Genomic DNA, 23020 nt, shown 5'->3' with positions numbered 1-23020 from the left:
TCGAAAATTAGAGATCGAACGGTACGATGCGGTCTACCATCGTCGTGGGAATTCTCGGATGAACGCGGATCACGATGATCTCTCATCTGACACGCGTCGAGATCAACCACCACCGCCCACCCTTTCTTCCTTCCCCACCTTTCTTTCGAAATAAACGAATTTTTCTCTACACAAATATTTCTTCCATTTTATTTCTATGTTAGAAGAAAATTCTTCCCGTTGATCTATTCGATTCCAATTATTATAATTGCCATTAACTAGTAAGATTGTATCGTATATTATTTCATTGCAATTACTTATTAGATTAATCTACTAATAATTAGTCAAAAGTTAAAAAGAAAGTTTTAAACGCAAACGTGTTATTATTCTTATTATTATTATTATTATTATTACCGTTATTATAAATTGCTTTCGAATTAGCAAACTTGAAAGCATGATTTCAAGCGTCTTACGATCTACAAAGTCCAACCAATGTTTCTCGCGAGATGGAATGAGTTGAAAGGGGCGGAAGAGGGGAGCTGAGGGGAAAGGAGAGAAAGAGGGAAAAGCACGCGACGCTGAGAAGGATACTTGAGAGGTACATACATGCATACGTACATGCATATATACATACATAGTCCCGACCAATATGTCCTAACGACGCTCGACGGCGTTAATTCAGACAAACACGCGAGAGAGCTGTTTGCTCTCGGGGCCGAACAGAGGTAGTTGGTGGCACGCGCACAAACTCGCGAATACCCACACGGACGAATCAATTATTCGAATTCAAGCGTCGCGACGCCAACTCCCATCGGGACAACGCCATTTTCGCGGTGGTGACCTCTGAGAGATCAACGGGTGGGTGTGTGGGACTAGAAAGAGAGAGGAGCAGAATAGAAAGAGAGGAAGGAACATTGCCATTGCATTAACCGATTATCTCTACCAGAATTTTTCTCCCTCCGTTAATGGATTGTTTTATTCTTATTTTCCATCGTAAAATTTACGTAATCATTTATTTATATGCTTAGGTAGTCATTACAATTTTTTCTATAAACAATTAATGAGAGTACAGGTAATTATCCTATAACACGGTAGATAGGTTCCTAGAAAAAAATGTCGTGTTATATGAGACCAAGAGTTTATTATTCCCTCGCGTTATTATTTTAAGGTAATTTAGATTTTTAAATATGTTAAACACAAATCTTGTTATCCAGTGCTGTAGAAAGATTTTCGTAATTTTCTTATCGTGTTAGAGCGAAACCGTGTTATAGGATGCCATGTTATAGGAGGGTTCCCGCAATTTATGAATCGTGTATAGCGAAATTGTATTATAGGGTACATGTATATATTCGTTAGTATTATTTAATAATCACATTATATTTAATTACCGTTTGAAATGAATATAATAATTTTATATGCTTTGATTATTTGTGATTATGCACGAGTGAAAAATATGAAAAGTTCAATGAATGACAAGGTAGGGTATGTAAAAGTTAGATGCAGATGTACTATCGATTTAACGATAATTAAGAACGAACCAAACGAATTCTCAATTATCGACGAATAATTCCACACAATTCGGAAAGAGAAGTAAACTGCATTGCGTTAATAATCAAGTTTTGCCCGGCGATATCATAAATTTTGCGCGCATTGTCCAAGAGAGATTAAACGGGAATTTCGTACACACACACGATCACACACATACGTATACATGGGTTAGAGAAACAGGCACACATATTGTGCACTGCTGCAACGACTGCAAAACGCGTAAGGGGGAAAACGAGGAAAGGGGAAACGAAATGCCGAGCGCAGTTTGTTCCTCGCGAACCATTTCGAGAAGGCAGATCTCGAGTGCAATAAACGCACCACCGCCATCGAGATAAGACGCGATCGCGCGTAAAATGTTTCCCTTTCCTTTCTCTCTCAACCCCATTTATATATATATATATATATAACAAAAGTAGGAGGAGGAGGAGAAAGAGAATGGATCGAGAGAAACAAATAGAAAAGAGTGTTTTCTAGGATAGATAGGATAGATAAGATCGAGAGAAAATTTGAAACCTATAGATAGATTTCTCTTTTCCTTTTCTTTTCTTTTCTTTTATTTTCTTATCTTTTATCTTTAAATCAAATCGATCGCGAGAATCTTTCAGATATATATTCTAGGTGTTAAATCGAAGAGAAGCGCGAAATTCGAGCGAAAAGAATGTGGAAGCTGGTGTCAGTATCGTGAAAGAAGAGAAATACGAAAGTACAAGAAGGTTTTGTCCACGTGCATGAAGCTGGAAGGGGAGAGAGAAAAAAGAAAGAAAAAAGTAAGAAAGAAAGGCAGATAGGTAGCTCTTGAGGATGGCTATTGGAAATGTGCGACGTGGAATTCACTGATTTTACACAAGAAGCTGAAAATATTTCCGTGAATTGTGTCAGCCGTGGAAAAGCTGTCGCAAGAGCGAGAATGAAATTGAGAAGGAGGAGGAGGAGGTGGCGGGGGTGAGGAAGGAGAAAGATAGGTAGAACGACAGCGACTACTAAGAAAACGGCGCCGTGAGAATACAAACTATGTTTTCGAGCACCAATGTACCTATGTACTTGGATAGGTCGAAGGACGAACTACGTAATGCCACTTCTTGTACAATTCGGACCATTCATAAATGCATTATCGCCTTTTACTTTCCCGCCATTTTCATTTCTTCATCCTAATCGATCTAATCTCGAAATGTTCTCAACGATCAAACTACTATTATAATAATCAGCATTTCAATTGTATATATATATAATGAAAAATAATCTAATAAATAAATTTATTCTATAAAACATTTTTTGTACTTGTTTATCTATCATCTTTGAATATATATTATGTACACATATATATGGACCAAAACGTTGACAACATCCCTCAAGAATAATTCAAAGGATCAGCAAACAAAAGGTTCCTTCTTAGAGATCGCGTAGTAGAAACTTCTAGCAGTAGGTACGTAGAAAGTTTATTTAAAACGACAATGACCATACGCAAAGGGTGTATTCGTTCTCGTCTAAAGTATGAGAACCTAGCTTTGCTTGGGACAGCCTGCGAAGGTTTTCAAAATAGTCGGACCTTCCCATTCTAGTAAATGGATTTAACCAAATGGAAATTATTCGAGCTCAGCACCACCATCACCATCACCATCACCACCCGTATAGAATTTCGTCCACCGAGGCAAGGATCGAGAGATAAAGCGTTCCTGTTTGCAAGAAGAAAATCTGCTTATCTGTCGAGTTCTCATCGTTTAATTCAACTTTCCAGAAGAGATGCAACGTTTCGAGAATTCTCCTATTAACTTCATTCTTATATCTTTATATATTTCCTTATTGCAATCGCGAGAGAGAGAGAGAGAGAGAATATTCTTGTCTTTTAATATTGAAAATAAAAATCGATCTCACGAATCTCCTGTAACTTGTAACACATCAAATACATAACTGTGTATACATATGTATACAGATATCCAAAGAAGAAATATTTTTTCACGAGTGATATATAAATTGCAATTTATCCTGTGGGAATGAAGCAATTTAATCAGTTCCCGACATTATATCGATGCGGAAGGGCTTCTTATCGTAGGCAAGTTCTATCCCTAGATTGAATTGATCGACACAGAACTTTACCTTCTTTTTCCCTCTCTCTCTCTCTTATAATACTTTTTCTCTGTTTATGCCTTACAAGGTCATCTAGATAATACAGCATTTGCACGTGCATATACACTTGTACGTCGAATGGCAATAATATTTTAGATATAGTAATAACTGTTGCTGACTGTATTTAAAACGATGGATTTTACGAAAAACAATATTTTAAAAGTATCTCACGTCTTTCTAAACATAATCTTTTGAAGAATTGACAAATATATATAGTTTTTTACTCTAGATCAAAAATTGCAGGAGAAATCTTGCAGGCCGCTAAACATCGTTTTTGATGTTTAACTTTGCTAAAAGCTGTGACGCTGCCATTTTGTGAAAGGATTCTAATCGAAAATTTTGCAAATGTTATTCAAAGTACTCCTTTAAACGATTCTTGCCTTTGCATTTACCATATTACCCTCTTAAATTAATGTAAAGATAATTGTAATATTAGTATTAAAACAACAACTGAAAAGTATAACATAGTTTTGGTAACATGATGGATAACGGAATCGTGAATCGTGTTACGAATGAAACTAGAAGATTCGCCCGAAGCGTTACATGAATTAGTAACTAGTAGTCGTTCTCGCTACACTTACGCATACAAAGAAAAATAAGTATACACGTATATAGGATATAATGTAGATAGGAACGTGGAACGGGGACACCCACGTACAACATCATACTTTAGAGAGCTCGCAGACGGTGACCGTTATTGAAATTTATATTAATGCCTGGGGTGAAGCCGAGGGTCGACGAGCGATCTTGATTCAAATGCGCAAGCTGCTTCTGGTTATTTTAAAGTGAGAAACAGAGGGAAGTTTACGGTTAAAAAAAAAAAAGAATAAAGAAAGAGAAAGAAAGGGGAAGTAATGGTCACGTGCCATCGTTCATTGTTGATTTTAGTAATGAAAAATGCGTGTCTATATCTTCTTTTAGCTCATGAAATGGAAGAAAATAAAATAATATTAACGAAGATGCTAATAAATGGTTATTAGTTAGCGAGCTTTCGCAAATAATCTAATTTGTATGGCTCGTTATTTATTTACATGTGTATGCTAGTTTGTAATAATACAAAATTTCGCCACTATCTCTCTCTTTCTGTTTTCTTGCACAGCTCATGGAAAAAAATTGTTATAACGAATATTACAAGTATCATGCAGTTAGCAAGCTTTTACAAATAATATATGTAATAACGTCGGACCATATGCGTAGATACATTATATTTGAAAAATAAATCACAACGACAAACGACGTATGTCTCTTTGTACGTCGCAGATTGCAGTGCATCGTTTTCACGGACGAATGAAATGTTAATTTGGTCAGGCAATGGTGGTTCCTCGGGTTTCCCAACGGTAATTAACCTTTACATCCCACGAGATCTTGCCACCTAGGAAGATACAAACATACGATGCGTCGTATATCGATCGTTTTGTTTGCCCATTACGTTTGGGAAGCCCTAGAGGTGAAAACGAGCAAGTTTCGAACTTAATAAACTTTTACCTCAAAGAAAAAGGAAAAGAATAACATGGTATATATATTTTCATTCTCTCCTAAGAAAATCCTTTCTCTCATTTCATCCAATGAAACGCCTTACGCACGCGCCATAAATTTCCTTTGCTAAACTTTTACTTGATTCGGCACTAACGGATATTACGACGACTGAGTTGGAAAAGTCGAATATAAGGGGTACGATTTAATGGCGATGGGTCGATCGTAAAACGTGTTCCGATCCGTAGTACCTAACTCTTCTCTAAACTACTCGCTGATTTATCTCTCAAATAGAACTAACGAGAAGTCCTTAAGAGTTGAAATCTTTCGTTGGTGTAGTTGTAAGATTCATGCGATGTTCACTCGATGAACACGTTTTCTCTATGAAAAGATGAAAGAGTAGATAGATAGATAGATAGATAGATAGATAGATAGATAGATAGATAGATAGATAGATAGATAGATAGAGAAAGAGAAAGATAGAAGAAAAGAAAGAGAGAGGAAGAGAAAGATGATCGAAGGATATCGGTCGTCACCGAGGTTAAATGGTTCTCTTTTCAAGAATACGTGATTTACTACCACTACGGCTGAAATTCGAGCAAGCAACTTGTCCAACTGTTGTTTCCCGATCGTGCGTGGCTCACACTTCGTGACATAGCCTCGAGAGAGAATTATGAGCTTGTGTGATCAATGGCTTTGCTCTGTTCTGCTGTTACTACTACTACCCAAGTTTAGCAAGAGAGAGAGAGAGAGAGAAACTATTTTACTACCACTACCACCAACGACGACGACGACGACGGCGACGGCGACGACGATATAAGAGTACGGAACAAATAACACTTCTGAGTTTCCGAGACCACTGCCTCCTTCTGTCCGATTTCGAGACGAAACTGTTAATTTCTGGGACGGAAGTTTTCTGACAAATGCGATTATTTCTTTTTTTTCTACCTATAAGAGAACAAGTATCGAGCTTAGTTATTAGAAAAGAAAAAGAAGAAAAACTGAACATCGTAAGTCATTCTTCGAGAAATACTTCTGACACGGTCAAATAAGGATGAAGTAAAGGATCGACTTTAGAATTAGAATTCTGATGTGAAGGTAATTACCAAGTAAAATTCTAGGAATTCTAATGAGCTGTACTAATGTAAGAGAGAGAAACAAATTTTCGGCGTGTTTAACGATTTAACATTTTACTAATAATAAATTGGTATTTCTTTCAGAAATTTATCAGATTAAATGATAGCGATGTTCGAGTATAAACATAAGTTCTATACTCAAATTACAATTAAATAATTACTTTTAATTAAGTATGTGAAACATTGCGTCAGAGTTTTACAATTATATGTAATTAAATAAATATTGTACATCTGGTAAACTTAAAGGCAACGCAAATATTTGTCTTGTATAGACAAACTATCGAAAATATTTTCGATCTATCGTTCTTTCACTCTGTTTTCAATTTCTCGATGGATAATTTTCGTAGGGATGCCCTTTCAATTTTCCGTTGAATCGAAGCTGAGGCAAGTGAACCGAACAGAGTAATAAAGAGAGTAGACAGATGCTCCGATTCGTAACGTTTACACAAAACACATATACGCGTACGCTTACACAGCTTCATATATATATAAATGCACCGTGAAGGAGAAAGAAAGAGAGACGAAGAAAAAGAGCAGGAAAAAGAGACATATGTCATCGATGTATCTCGCGAAGTGAACAAAGCCAGAAAATATTGGACGTGTCAAATTAGGGAGTGTGAATTCAGTGAGCACAGCCGAGCATGAAACGAGGTAATATAATTCAAGAAAGGGAAAGGAGAGAAAGGGAAAGTTCGAGACATCAATTGTAGGCTCCATTAGTCCACCTAATAATCAAAGAAAAAAAAAGAAAAAGATAAGATTCTTTTTTCTCATAAGCTTCTATAATAAATTATCCAAATTATTCTCCTTTTTCTTTTTCTTTCGTAACAAAGAAAATATTTCCACGAGGTAAACTGGAATTCCGAAATTTTCTATCAAAAATATTCTCTCCCTTTTTTTATTACTTTTTGAAAAAATAAGGCAACGTGACGTAATAGAGCACACGAGAGCTCCATATAAACCTACATACCAAAGTAAATTTCTTTACGCTTGGACGGCGAACCGATTACAGCAATATCGCACGGCAGCACGATATTAGGGTTACGCTAGAGAGAGGAAGAGAGAGAGAAAGAGAGAGAAAGAGAGAGAAAGAGAGAGAAAGAGAGTGAGAGAGAATATGCCGAAGGTAGAGTGGCGCATCGTGCGTGTGTATACTAAGTATATACATGATATCTATGTCTGTGCGTGTGTGTGTGCGTGTGCGTGTGTGTGTCTATATATACATATATATGTGTGCGAACTAGAAGCAGCAGCACCATGTGCAACGACGCTCGATACGAGAGAATGTGTAAGCTAGAGGAAGACGGTAAATACGCGCATACTGCGGCAACCATAAGCGATGCCGTTCATACGAAGGAAGGAAGGAAGGAAGGAAGGTTGGAAGGTGTATAGGTAGGTAGGTAGGAAGGTAGGTGAGATGAGGTAAAACGGTCTGTGTGCTATAGTAAGCACCAACTGTTTGATGGTGGGAGAGAGAGAGAGAGAGAGAAGAAAAGAGTTTGCAAATGTGGCCCAAGGCTGTGGATTACTTGTTGTAACGCGATATTCCTCCTATGTATGTGTATGCGTATATTGCAAGTTTGCTAATTTTACATATATCCATATATACATACACTGAAATATTGACTGTCAAACTAATTTTTGCTCTAATTGATTTTTAAACTTGTAAATATTCAAAATATTTTAAATATACATAATCTTGGAAATTGAGCAACTCTCGTACCGCATTCAACGAGTTAATCTTTGTTCTCTCTCTCTCTCTCTCCGCCTCCCTCTCTCTTTCTCTCTCTCTCTCTCTATCTTGTAGAAGCAATTTTCCTCCTTTATCGATGGACCAAAACTAGTACGCACTCTATTCCCATTAATATCCAATCCGTAGTACGATGCACTAAAGTTATCGGCGTGACGAGGTCGAATCGAAACGCGATACACGTAGGAAATCTAAATGCACGCTCGGTTTGTTCGCCCGTGGACACCGATCCTTTATACTTCGTTCTTTTTTTTTAGTTTTATTTTTACCATTTTCCATTTGAAACTCAAGCTGGATAGAGTTTAGAATAGGGAGAGAGAGAGAGAGGGGGGGAGAGGAAGTAGACTAACTGGAATTCGGTTCGTTTCGTAGAGAGAATATGTTTTTTTTCACGTTAGTTTTACGCATCGCTTGATTTTCTAATATATAGTAGTTGGCGCCGAACGAACAACGGAGTAATCATTGGATCGTTAAAAATCGTCGAATTTAATTGCTTTTCCTTTTTCCTTTCTCTCTCTCTCTCTCCCTTTCTCACTTTTTTCCTCGCCTCTTCACGCTATTTCACACTTTTTCTCATTTTTTCTTTTTTTTTTTTAATTTCGTCGACGAAAACGAAAAAGATCGTAGTAGTTGGTATTTCCTTTTTGTTCGTTTTTTTAAGTTTTTAAGGTTTATTTTTCTCTAACTATTTATTTTATTTCTTTTTCCCAGCAATTTTCCTTCTAAACTAATTCGTTTTCTCTCTCTCTTTTCCCTTCTTTCTCTTTCCCACCATCTACCTAGTTGTTTCTTTACCTCCTTGTTGTTCGTTTAGCTCCTCGAAACAAGCGCGCGACAAAATAGAATATCTTGTTTAGGAAAGTAGTCGAACTCGAAAAGTCTTTCTCGAAGAAAACGGACGCTGTTGGTTGTGACTTTCTCTCAGGTTCTTAACGTTTCTCTCTTCGCTGTTTCGCGGCTCTAAAGTCGTAGCAATTTCAATTTACGCTCCTACGCCAAAAGTTTTCTACGAGTAGAGAAACTGACGGGAACGAGAAGGGAAGATCCGAGAGAAGCTGGAATCTCGAATCTCGAGAAGGCCTCCGACTTCGTTACATTCCGTGGGAGGATAATTCCACAACTCGTAAAAAAAACAAAACAGAAAAAAAGAAATAAAACTAAATAAAAGAAGAAGCAAGAGAAAGAAGAGGAAAAACTTTGTCGAATAAAAAGAACAAAATTCGAAGAATTATTTTATTCTATGAATATTATCAGTATAAAATAATGTAGAATGTTTTGTTTGTTAACACAGCGACATCTAATTTTCTAAATAAATATTTTTACGCGTCATCGAGTATCAAGGTTTATTTCTATATATAACCCTGACAACTCGCATTCTAATCTTTCAATCTTTCAGTTTCTTTCTCTTTCTCTTTCTCTCTCTCTTTCTGTTCGAAACAAAAAAAGAGAAAAGAAATAGGAATAAAAGCATCTGATCTAACTGGTTTCTCTTGCAATAATTTCTCGAGGTAAACAAGTTAGGTTTGATCGCTCAATTGATTCTTAACGAATCTATAGATATATCTTTACTATGTGTACTCCATACGTGTATTACAACACAACGCATATGTATATATATATAGTAAAATGCTCGGAAGGAAAATCTTGTAAAGACTTGAGAGGTAGATTATTGAAGAGGATTTTGTTAGTGATGCTGATCAGCAGTGTCGATGGCAATCCTTTGAGCAAAGGACTAGGATCGCCTAGTGTGCCTACATGTTATGCTTCTACGGATATAACATGTTGAAGGTAGGACGTTGAGGAGGATATGAGAACAAGCCAGGCAACCTTTGAACGATGTTATGTCGAGACAAAGCCATCATCGTCATCGTCATCGTCATCGTCGTCGTCGTCGTCGTCGTCGTCGTCGTCGTCGTCATAGTTCTCATCGTCCTCATCGTCGTCTCCACAATGTCTCGTTCAAACCAAGCAAATCAAGCAGCAAGTGTTCAACGCCTCTCTTCCTCCTCTCTACTAACCACCTTCTCATCATCATCCACCTTCTCTTACACTTCAAGTACTACTACTAAAACCAAGGTGCATCATCTTTCAAGACACACCATTGAATAGCTCTTTTGTTCTTCATCGAAGAACCCCTCTCTCTCTCTCTTCTCTTTTTTCTCTCGTTTTGTCCTTTTTTCTCTCTTTGATGGTTCATTAAGATACCATGGAAAATAATATTTTCTAATTTTTTATTTATATCTTTATTTCTTATTTGGTAAACATCATCTACAACGGAAGTAGTACACCGAAGTTACAATTTCCTAAGCATCCATTTATCCGAGCACGTTTTTAACGCTGCGTTACACGTGTAGGAGATATTTCCGTCCTATCAGAAATGAAAAATATGGATGCTTGTAACGTAGAATTTTAAAATGCTCGTTATGTGAAAGGAAAAATCACCTAAACGAATAGAGTATAATATACATACGTATATACTCGTATATAACGAAACAACGATTTTTTTTACATGTCATTATTATTAACAAATGATTTGATAAACGAAATCAAAACAAATTTCCAATTTAGAATGATCTTGGCATCAAGAAATCTTGGCGATTTTCTAATTCTATGTGGTATTTCCATGGAACTAAAAGTAAATTAAGCGCGTTGACATAGTGACCTTCTTAATTTCTCGGAGAAGGCATTGATCTAAATAAATTCAAACTATTTAAATAATCTCTAACTGAGCGGTTTTAACTTTTTCTTATTGCTGTGTGCCGTAAAAAGATACTCTCTCATGCAAATCAAAATAAATTACAGATAAATGCATTGGCACGGTGATCTACTTGATTCTTTGAAAGAACCATTAGCATAAATTAATTTCTATTATATTAGATTTGTGCTGCTATATCATGCACAGATGTTTAGAAATTTCTAAAACAAAATGAAATAAAATAAAATCCACTCCTTTGTACATAAACAATATTTATCGTATCGAATTTTTGTTAAACATTATATTGAAATAAAGAATGTACAATAAAAATTAATTAGGAAAGATAAGCGTTTTATCTAATAAGCTTTATAATTACTCTATTTCATTCCATAAATCCATAACAGCTTTGCTAACGAGACGCTCAAATCCTTTATCCCCTTCTCAAGAACATTGACTACGACTACGACAACGACTATGACAAGTAGAAGGAGAATAAGGGGGAGTTACCCATGGAATAGTATAGACTCGGATGTAATTTCATCGCGAAACTGCGGAATCGTCTTCGCACGTGGAAGTGCGAACTTTTAGATATCGAGTACTCCGACGCGGAAGCATCTTCGAGTTTCTCTTCTTCCAACTTCCCGAATCGTGACGAAAACGGAAATGAACTTCTCTCCAACAACTTAACAAAGAATATATATATAATATATAAACTTATATAGGTATGTATATATATATTATATGCACAAAGAATCGATTATTAACTTTTACGAGTTTTATTTTAATATACCCTACGAAGTGACACAGAAAAAAAGAAAACGATTTGAATTAAAAATATTCCAATAAAATTCTTGATCAAATAACGGAATAATAATTAACCCCTTTGGTCTATTAAAATGATAGTTTTAGTCATGAAAAATCTACAAAAAATTCATTTTATAATATATCGGATCATTCGTTGGAACGATTTATAATAAATGATCGAACACGTGATTTCGCGTTTAAATGTACATGAATTAATTTCTTACAAATTCTATTGAAATAATATAACAAAAAAATTAATCATAGCATAAAATCGAGCGTACAAAGTAAGCCGTTATAAAGGATTGAGATGCAGATGTTGGGATGTGCATGGATTAATTTTCTTACAAATTTTATTGAAATAATATAAAAAAAAAAAACCTATTCTTCGCGTAAAATTGAATGTACAAAGTATGCCGTTATAAAGGCCAATAGGAAGGATTGAGATGCAGGTGACTTCGTGGTGCGTGTCACTCGACGTTCTACCACCAACTATCGCCCACGCAATGAGAGAGAAGTTTACGCTTCACGCAACTATGAACGGTGTCTCTCACGCGAGTTCCGCCTTGCCGGTCACACTAAACACTAGCTGCACTCACGCGCACGTCCGTGCACAGTAAACACACGCTTCGCCATTGCTATTGCTCTCTCTCTCTCTCTCTCTCTCTCTTTCTCTCTCTCTCTCTCTTGGTTTTCCTTCGAAATAACTCGGTTCGATGATTTCGACAAGGAAACTCATATCTAAAAAATATTTCAATGATGATCTTATCATACTTTATCAACTTTCTTTCGTAAACAAAAATTACATTTTGAAATAATTTTAACGAGATTTAAACTATTGATATATATGTGACGATAACGATTAACGATTACTTCTATGTGCTATTGTTTATTGTTCTAGAGAGAAAACATTGGAATAAAATTAAAAAAAAATAATGCCACATGGACGATTGAATCCCCGGAAATGATTAGCAAGATATTTTCTATCCGACGAATAATCTAGATCATTATTTAATACAATCATGCTAATCGACTAGGTATATATCCAGGTTGCCACAAATAAAATCATATACAACAGTACACAGTGTACGTAATGGTTATAACATGAATCCTATCCAGCGCACAATCTAATACTGAATTGTTTTGACGTTGTACAATCTATCTCGACCGCGTATACGTATATGAAAACATCAATAAAATTGTATACTATAAAATGCACACGATTTTCTATCAAAACAACAAACTCATCAGCATTGATGGTGTACATTGTTATTATAAAACTACACGTCCGATTGTCGATCTAAAGATACGTACGCTTTGTTAATTATATCATACAAAAATTCGAGATAAATCTAATTAACAAAAATAACAGAGAGAAAGAAAGAGAGAGAGAGAGAGAGGAGAGATTAAGCAGTAGAAAAGTAATATAAATCATAGCTCGTTATCTGATACGAAGACGAGGAACGTGGCTTCGCGGTTAACCGTACGAACGTGACACGAAATAGGGTCAGCATGTTGCGTGCGAATAACAGCTAATCGCTGTCTAATAAGTTTGCCCGCATAATCGATAACAGACGTCGCCCCGAGCCACGAGATGAAACGCATTGCAAGCACGATTATTGCGTGTTCTGACGTTCATGTGTCGACTAGAGAAGAGAATCAGGAGAGGATGAAGAAGAGGGATGGGGTACAGACGGAGAAAGAGGAGAGAGAGAAATGAGAGAGAAATGAGAGAGAAATGAGAGAGAGAGAGAGAGAGAGAGAGAGAGCGAGAAGGGAGGACGATACTGCTTTCACGGAAATGCTGATCAAACCAAATTGCTAGGGTCTCGACGTATTCGTCGAGAGCTCGATGACGTTCAGCTGTGAAGACGACCGATAGAAATCTAATCTTCTGCGACTGGATATTAATTGATTTCACCTTACTCTACCTACTCGAACCGACATTTCAAAGAGAATTCATTAACTAGAACATTTCAGCTCGTACTTATAGATTATATATACATATGTGGCAAAGGGATCTTAATACGCGATTAGAGTACCATCATTAGAAATATCTTAATGCTTTCCCAAAAGGCTAAATGATTTATATAATATAATCGTACTATACGAAATTCTATATAAAAGAGTAAAATATCTTTTTTAAGTATATTTGCCAAGCAATATCGCTTACATGTTGAAAAAGCAATGAACTGTATGTAATTTTAGCTGGCAATGTCAAAAGTGAATTTTGAACTTTCTCGATACGTACTAATATTATCGAACTTACAAAGCTTTCTCTCGTTCGATTGATTTTCCATCGTCAATTTTTCCCCCGATAAGACGCAAATACCTACAACTGTTTTTCCATACTGCTTGATACGACTTAAGTAGCAGATTATTAACATCCAGCTAGGAGAAGTTCCTATTACTATAGCGACTGCAATATCGAAATCATCGATAAATCCAAGTATACCTTAGTCGAAGCAATGTTCTAGTAATTTCACTGGATGCCGATGATTTTGCAATATCTCTGAAAGTTATAGATAGACGTATAGATAGATAGATAGATAGATAGATAGATGAGACGAAAGAAGAGGAAAGAGATAGAAAGAATATAATTTCCGTTTTACAATATATGCTTGACTTAAAATACCAACAACCTGTTACGATTCTATAATAAAGCTGCTTCATTTATAATATCTTATGTTGCATATGATACGCGTACGTTTTAAAAGAAACAAGGAAAAAAACACAAGTTTGTACATGCAACAATGTAGTGAAATCAGATTCTACGTATCATTAATTCTACAGGAAAATTTTTCTTTTTCTTGCTTCTTTTTTTTTTATAATAAACTTGTAAGAAACTTCAATTATCGATTCGAGAACCGTAAGAAGAAAAATGTCTACAGAATCATATAGAAAATTTGTCAATAAGAAATATAAGTAATATACCCCCTATAAGGTAATTTTCTACTCTTCGGGAAAGGGATGAGGGGAGAGGAAAAGGGTGAAATAGGAAAAAGCAAAAAGAGAGAAGCGCGCATCGCGCTGTTGCCACAAAACTTTCACGTTCTCTCCCAAGGCATTCTAATATTTCAACCAGTCGCATTTCGATCTATTCTTAATGCAGAAGCTCCGATCTGAATGTAAAACCGTTGCATGTCGTAGAAAACTTGTCGTCTCTCTTGAAACATACAAACTGCATTTTACGCGGTGCAGCCTCTGCGTTGAATCTAAAGCGTTCCCAGAGCTCTAACGTTATTCGCTAATGGAATCTTCCCTACCATTTCTTACCGATTACAATGCTTCGAAGAGAAGGAAAGATATTCGAGAGTCCTTTGAAGGGCTGCTATGTTGTCTATTCGAACGAATGAGCGAACGAACGAACAAAAAAGAGAAAGAAAGAAAGAGAAAAAGGAAGAAAGAAAGTAAGAAAGAGATAGAAAAATATGAAATATATATTTGCAAATTCCACGAGCACGAATTTCTTTTTTTTTTCTTTTTTTCTCTTTTTCTTTTTTTTTCCATCGTATATTCGAGGGATTTTACTTTTCTCTCGTAAGACGTTTTCTACTCTCAAAACGATCTCTCTCGCGTTTAGGTGCGTGGGTGTCGACGAATAAGTAGATTCTCTTTATCTTTCTCTTTCTCTTTCTCTCTCTCTCTTTCTCTTTGCCTCTGCCTCTTTCTCACTCGTTACTCGCATGCATTACGACAACGTACAGTCGAGTATCGTACAATCCGTGTCCGCCGTCTATCATGTCGTTAATGCTCGTCGTTTTCTCCTACCTCTTCCCCTCCGCCCCTCGGTACATTGCTTTTTTTTCCTACCTTTCAACTCATTCGCTACCCTCGTCTTTCTTTTTGTATTTCTCTCTCCCTCTCTCTTATTCTCTCTCTCTCTCTTGCAATCTCCTGCACGGATATACATAATTTCTTCCTCTCCTTGTCCGTCATAGTAAAAGAGAGAAAGAGAGAGAGAATATAACTTACAAGCTTTTGTTCTAGAAGTAACATGGAACTATCTGTGTTTATATACCATAAAAGTATCGACGGTTCTATTCTTTTTTACTTTTATATTTCGATATTTCTGTTTGAAAAAAATACATATTTTCTTTCTTTATCTTCTGTTATTTATTTCTTTTTTGAATAATGGATGCTGGCACTAATCGTCGGTTTAATTGTTAAGAAAATACAAGCATGAGCGTCTTTTAGACACGATCGTTCCCGATGATTGTCAACGAGAAACGGGTCATGAGTCATCTAGATCGTTAACGTAATTGATTTCCCCTCCTCTCTACTTTACTCTTTTTTTTCTTCTTCTTCTTTTCGTTGGACGGAGGAATTTGAACGACACTTCGACGTCTATCTTCCTAAGAACCTTGAATCGCTCACGTAGTGAACTTGTTATTACCAGAACCGATCGATGTTACGTCAAATGTGCATAACGATGTCCTGGGAAAACGAATGGAGCGTGAAATGTTGAAGGTACGACTATATCTTCTCCAGAGTTTATTCTTACAAACTTTTTCTATAAACTGTGATGATAAAGTATCTCAAGGAAAAAAAAAAATAAATAGACAAGCTAGAATTTATGAAATTAATGATGCGTAGACGTGTTCACTCTCATTTTATTTATTTCTACCTTTTACCTTAGATATGGTTTAGTTTTACCTTGAAGAGCTACAAGAACTGGAGAGATCATCGTCGTATTAAGAGAGTCAAACGAAGCGACTCCAAGAGATAAAAAAGAAAAAGAAAAAATGAAAGAAAGGAGGAAAGAGAAAGAGGAAGAAAGCCCTCAAAGAAAAGAGCGAGCCCTTACATTTTATTCCTTCTGTCGGATTATTCAAATGGACAGGTAGCGCATACACCGTCTCCAGAGTCGATGTAAAGGGGGATTAAGGGCCTTGAAATTGCCAAGCGAACGATCCCAGAAGGACGCTACTCTTCCAGGCAAGCCCTTCTCTCCGTTTACGGTCAAGGACCTTCGAGCCACCCAGCCAGTCAGCGCCAAAATGACCATCGCAAACGAGAAGGATTTCTACTATCGTTTTCTATTGGATTTACGTTAAAGATCAAGAGAAATGTTTTAGAGGATTTAGGAAGAAGATTAAAAGCCAACCAATAGACTTCTACTCAAATTAGAATTGTACAGGCTGATTCATAAATGCATGTCAATACTTCAGTGGAATAAATTCACGTATGAATATTAGTAAGAAAAAAGAAACACCTCGTACGAACTAGTTATGGTTGATTAATGAAAATGTTCCAAGTTTTCACTTGCCCTAAATAGTTTCGAATAGTTTGGAAAAATAAGAGATTAATAGCTCGAGATCAAGAGATCGTAGATCGATTTATGAATCACCTTGTATAAATCATACCTATTGTAAAATGAAAAATCGTGTTGATTTATCGGTGGTTGGTATATTATCGTTCGTGCTGTTACGATATCGATTCGATTGAAAACTTAACACCATATCGTTCCAAATACGCATGGCTGGCTTTTGATACCTCCACTGAACCATACTGCATTACCGTTATTTGTTTAACGAGTACACTAAGGCTTTCTACGTTCTTGCCCAATCACTCGAAACTCTTTCATTTACTTTTGTAACGGTAAACTAGACATTAATATTTACCCGTTCATCAGAATATTCATGGGAAATGTAATAAAAAGGAGTAATACAATTTTAATATGTATTTTCTTATTTCCGAATCTTGTTCCTAATCCTCTCCACTCCATTTTTTTTCCTCTCCATATCTCTTTCTTTCTCTCTTACTCTCGGTTCTTCATACATACATCGCTCATTTTATTTCACAATCTCGAAAGCGAAAAAGGCGATATCCATAAACGATTTTATTACGAAATGCATGTCTTACCGTTCCTATCGAGCCGTAAAAACGAATATAAATGCAAACGCGAGAGCTTATTTCCATGAAACCATTCTGATCCAATGTTAGAATAATTCCTTCATCTATCCTATCTCAGACGATTCAAATATATTTTATTTCATTTCTATATTCTATTTTGAACACATATTTGTTTTCCTATTAAAACGTACGCATAAGTTTCTCATCGGAATAAATAAATAGATAGATTTAATAAATATTTCAGTCTCGTATCAATGTAAAAGAAAAACAGAACTCCATAATGGAGGATACTTTTGTCTTCTTTACGATACACACTATACCACGATCGTCCTCTTTTTCCTACTTGAGAGATCTCGTAAATCTTTGAATGACCATGCCGCTATCGTGTTTTTAAAGTCCTCGTGAGTGGCTTTCTTTCTTTGCACTACGAAACGTGAATTTCGATGAGCTTTTCGATTTACATTCTATCTGCCTGTGCTTTTACTTCCCCAAAAGACAGAAATAAATTCTTACTAAAATAACAGTTGTAAAACCTTCATTAACAATATCAAACGCTATCTCGCTTTCTCTACCATTCTCTTCTTTGTCTTTAGAAAATATAATATCACATAAAACGAACTAGAGCCGGCCAATTCGTACTACTCGAAAGCGTTAACGATGGAAGTAATTTTCATTCGCATATACGACAAGTAGTAGCATAAGCAATAGTAATAGTAGTAGTAGTAGTAGTACTAGTAGTAGTAGTAGGAGTAGAGTAGTAAAAGTAGTAGTTGCAGTAGTAGTAATAGCAAGGCGTACGCTCGTATCTCCTTTTTCCTTCTATTTGCTTAACATAGCTAGGCTGATACGAGATGCTGAAACGTACCGCGGTTTCAATTACGAGCGTTGCAGCAGCAGTAGCACGAGCAACGTCGCGTATCGTTAAAAGATGTAATTACGACAAGAAGCTATTTTACGTAATAAAGAATATTTTCTAATTTATAAATTTATTAGAAACATATGCCTTTATAGTTTCCTAACTATATAATCGATTTCCCAAGATAATTGCAACGCCTTAATTACATTAGACGATTTCAAGATATTTTTAACACACCAGTTTATATTAATCGTTACCAATTTGTCATTTATAAAGTTTTATAAATAGATAGAGGAAGAGAGAGAGAGAGAGAGACAATTCTTGAAATATTTATCTCTTAACTCTGGATCAACTAGTCATGAAGTATTTATCGAGTGTAGGTATCGTGGCGTGCTAAAAATGAAGAATTTCAAGTGTATTCCGAAACGATCTCTCGACTCATATATTCCTGACTCGTACGATAGGTATAAATCATATTCCGGTCATGTGTACCCGGTCTAGAGAGGGAGACCTCTTGGGCTTCACCGTTCACGTGGAACCATAACGGTACATTACTTTCGCGAAAGATACGACGAACTTGTCAAATGCCTAGACTTTTAGCGGCTAAACAAAGATGCTAAAACGAAACGTTTCTTAATGAGTCACGTTAGTTCGTTCGGTTCATCATGTATCACTTCCGGTCTGGAAAAATATGATTAATATTACTTTTAGTCATACTGAAATCTTTTCTAATGAGTTTGAATGATGAGTATTACTCATATAAACGAATACACTCACTTTTCTGATTTAACGACGTTACCTATTAGAATTTATATTCTCTATAATTAATCATTGTATTTTTTGGAGATATAAAGCAAACATTAATTATGTGACAAGTATGCAATTAAGTGTATGTAATTAAAAAGTTATAGAAAGTTAAGAGCAATCCTGTTAATTATCTTGAAAATAACGCAAACTGACAAATTACAAATTGAAAACTTTTTGCGAAAGAAATGAAAAGGTAAAGGAGGGAGAGAGAGAGAAGAAGATAAGAAAGGGGTGAAGTAGGATCGAAGGAAGTTCACGTGCTCGTAAAACTAGGCGAGGACTTATTACGAGCACTTTAATGTCCTGGCATGAATCAAGCGACCACGACACCGTACGGTATATCATCTCGCGTACTTACGCAGAGAGAAACAGTAAGAGAGAGAGAGAGAGAGAGAGAGAGAGGGAATACCAGGTCAAAAGTTAAGGCACCGTAAGCGAGACCACGGAATGAAAATGGAAGGAACGTGCTTTCGAAAGAAGGAGAGACTCGAAGAAAAGGAGGCCTCTCGTCTCAGAAGAAAATCGGTGGGTCAAGTCGAATAAAGTTCAGCCAAGTTAGCTTACCTTAGTCTATGAGATAGACAAGAATAAGAATGAAGAGACGAGATGAGGAAGAGAAGAGGAAAGCAAGAAAAAAACGTCTCTCTCTCTTCCTCCAACTTTCCCTCCCTCCTTCTTGGCCTGCGGCTTATGCCGTGCCGAATGAAATATGCATGTACAAGGTTAGGGAGTAGAATTTTCACGGAAAATAGCCACGGCGCCGCTTCCATCTCTCTTGGGGAAAGTTTCTTCGTCTTCTTCTTCTTCGTCGTCGTCGTCGTCGTCGTCGTCGTCGTGAAAATATATGCCACGAAAGTCTTGTTGAACGTGAGAGAGATAGAGAGATAGAGAGATAGATAGAAAGATCTATGCAATGAAAAATCTGGAATATGTAACTGACCAGAGCATGAAATAATAGTATCAACAAAATAACATTACTTTTGTGTTTATTCGCGTCAGTCGTCATCTAGGTCGCGGAAAGATATGTCACAAATATTTTCCTTCATGGTAGCGAGAGAGAAAGAGAAAGAGAAAAAAAAAGAGAAAGATAGAAAAATAGAAAAAGAGAGGGAGATCTTCTATCTATTGGAAAATCTGGACTAGGTAACTGATCAGAACATGGAAGAAATAACATCGATAAGAAAATATAATTTCATGCTCGTATTGGAGCATGAAATTATTATTTTTTTCGTTTAAATAAAATTGATGCATTTAGGTCGATAGTAAAATTTTAATCGTTTGTACGATAAACGGGGATCATAACGGGAGCCGAAAAGTTGTCTGAATTTACATTCCGTCGCGTAACAAAGTTTAGCTCTTAAATTGAATTAAACCTCGGCGATCTTTCATCCTGGAAATATTAATGAGTTTGCTGTTTTACGAGAGAGAGGGCGTTAGCCCAATGTCGAAAGTGACGGTGATGACGGTGGTCGTGGTAGTGAGAAGGTACCGTGCGTTCTCATGTTACCGATAATAAAGATGTTATCGATGACCTTAAACGACGATCTCGATTTTATTACGCGAAAAGTACTTCGATAATTTACGACGACGGCTTACGTATCAGAAGGAAAGAGATCTCTCTTTCTCTCTCTTTTTCTCTCTCTCTCTCTCTTTCTTTCTCTTGGTCTATACCTCTCGCATATCTTCTCGATGACAATAACATCGTCTTGAAGATATTTCCTCGTAATTCATGGGACAAGAAAGTCCAAGTGATGTTCTTTTCATTCAGCTGACAATGCCTCCATTGTATTCCCTCTCTCTCTCTCTCTCTCTTAACCACAATTCGAAAAAAATATATATCCTTTTTGAGCGAACTCCATCGAAATATATACAATGTAAAGATAGACGAAGGGAGGAAAGAATTGAACAAAAAAAAAAGAAACTTGTAAGGCATGGCACTTCCACGGTTTTCTATTATTTTTTTTTTTACGTTAGACTAGAATGATGCACCAAATTCAAGTGCAGCGTTCAATGAATATCTTTCTTTTTCGGGCCGAACTTGCAGACATTATCGAGATGCAAAATAGGAAGAGAAAGAGAACGGAAGAAAGAAGAATGCAAAGAAGAAGCAAAGAAAATACTTGTAACCTTTTTGCCAATGCATCTCCTTTCCTTCTTTCTACTACTTTCTATGTTAAGTAAAAAGGTCGTAAGGAACCGTCGCTCGCTCGGTCGCTCGCGTTGCAATATTAATGCAAATTTTCAAGAAACGATATATGAAACCACGATAAATAGGCGGCGGTCTTTTACGAATGTGAGCGCAGTTGAAGTGCATCGTCGCGTTCCTGCAGATATTTTCGATACGTGCAGAAAGAAATTTCAAAAGGCAAACTTTCGGAAATCTGGGTCAAGAACGTTTTGTTGTTGAAATTGCAATACCTTGTGAACGCGTTTGCGATTTGAATGCACCGAGAGCTTCGATGTTTCTTCTTTAATATATTCGTTCCTCGTATTCTTTCTTTCTCTTTCTCTATTATACTCACTAACTAACTCACTCACTCACTCATTTACTCACTCACTTACTCACCGAATGTTTTAAAACAACTTTTCCTATACCCTATACACAACAGCCGATCTCGTAATTGTTACGTATGGGAATATCGCGTGCACCGCACGATACTTTCCACGAATTCGATAAACGATAGCGTAACATTTCCACAGCGTGGAGAATGAGATACTAGTTGAGATTAAAGTAATTTCAATAAAGCAGCACAATAAAGGAGGGGTATGGATAATCACTAAATGGATTATAAGTCAACGTATGTAACTTAACTATTTTTCTTTTGATAATAAATATGCTATGTAGATCATAATTTATTGTAACATTGCATTCTTTATTCGTTCGTATATTTTTTTTAAATTATTAACTTCAACAAAAAATTCTATTAACGAGATGATATTCTTTCTTCCCAAGACATTTAACGAGTTTAAGAACAATCACAGATGTTACTCGCAGAAACGATAAAAGTATTCGCAATTCGATTACTACGCTGCATTATACTTGTCTTAAGTAAATACCAGAAGTTACATTTTCTAATTATCCTATATATATATATATATATATATATATATATATATATATAACGTTACGTCCGTTGTTTAATTTTTTCTTCTTTTCATTCTTTCCTTAAAGCAGAAAAAAAAAGAAAAAAATCTTTCCACGAGAGTAAACATTTTTTGTTCCTTTTTCTAAAAAATTCATCCCAGTAAAAAGCTTCACTTGAATTTTTAGCGATAAAAGCTGCCCCAGAGGAGTGCATCGAATATGCTCTGTTTCATCGATAAAAATTCCACTTTATCTATCTACGGTATTAATAAATAGAATCCGTGACGTTCTTCATCTCCCTCTCTTTTTCTGACTTTTATAAAAAGGAAAGTTCACAGACGGGCAGCCCATAATGAATCTCATTTGTAGTAGGAAAAGAGTAAAGGGCTGAGGACCTTCACAAGCTAGCCGCTTGTATGATCGATGCCCTTAATACGCACGCGACACCTGTACTCTACACCTACTTTACAACCCTGCCTACTACCAACTGGACTATTCTTTCCGCGTAATTTAAATTCGCCATTTGCAATTTCTTTCTTTTCTTTTTTTTCGTTTGCAGTTACACACGAAGAAGAAGGAAAGGGCACGTGACGAATTACGATATCAAAAATGCTTACGCGAACGATATTAACGAGAGCACCAGACCCCGACGAGAGAAGAAATATATTTCGTGACACTTACCACGTTCTTATTTTTCAACGACCATAAGATCGATATTCTTGATTAGAATTTTCCCCTAATTATGCTTAATTTGATGTTTTAAAATAGACACAAGATATACATTCTCTATCTACAAAAATAAGAGTCTTTTTTGGTCTAACTCATTAATAAAATAGAAAAGATATTTTTCCCTCCTTTATTAGATTAATCGATAAATATTGTCTGAATTGTTGATAATTTATATTTAATT

The 23020-nt window shown here is 36.1% G+C and overlaps 1 protein-coding gene and 1 long non-coding RNA gene across 6 annotated transcripts in view; one reads left to right on the top strand and one right to left on the bottom strand.

Annotated features, from left to right (window-relative positions):
• The window catches only part of LOC122522427 (fasciclin-3), a 240718-nt gene that overhangs the window by 183641 nt on the left and 34057 nt on the right, over nt 1-23020 (bottom strand). The window lies entirely within an intron of this gene.
• Nucleotides 15866-16245, top strand: LOC122522428. The gene is made up of 2 exons (XR_006305053.1): nt 15866-15976; nt 16146-16245. It is a non-coding gene; the product is annotated as an uncharacterized LOC122522428 (long non-coding RNA).

Source organism: Polistes fuscatus, unplaced genomic scaffold, assembly GCF_010416935.1.
Source record: "Polistes fuscatus isolate 324 unplaced genomic scaffold, CU_Pfus_HIC Scaffold5, whole genome shotgun sequence".
NCBI lineage: Eukaryota > Metazoa > Arthropoda > Insecta > Hymenoptera > Vespidae > Polistes > Polistes fuscatus.
The sequence above is the reverse complement of the archived record's forward strand: the minus strand, read 5'-3'. Positions and strand labels throughout refer to the sequence as shown.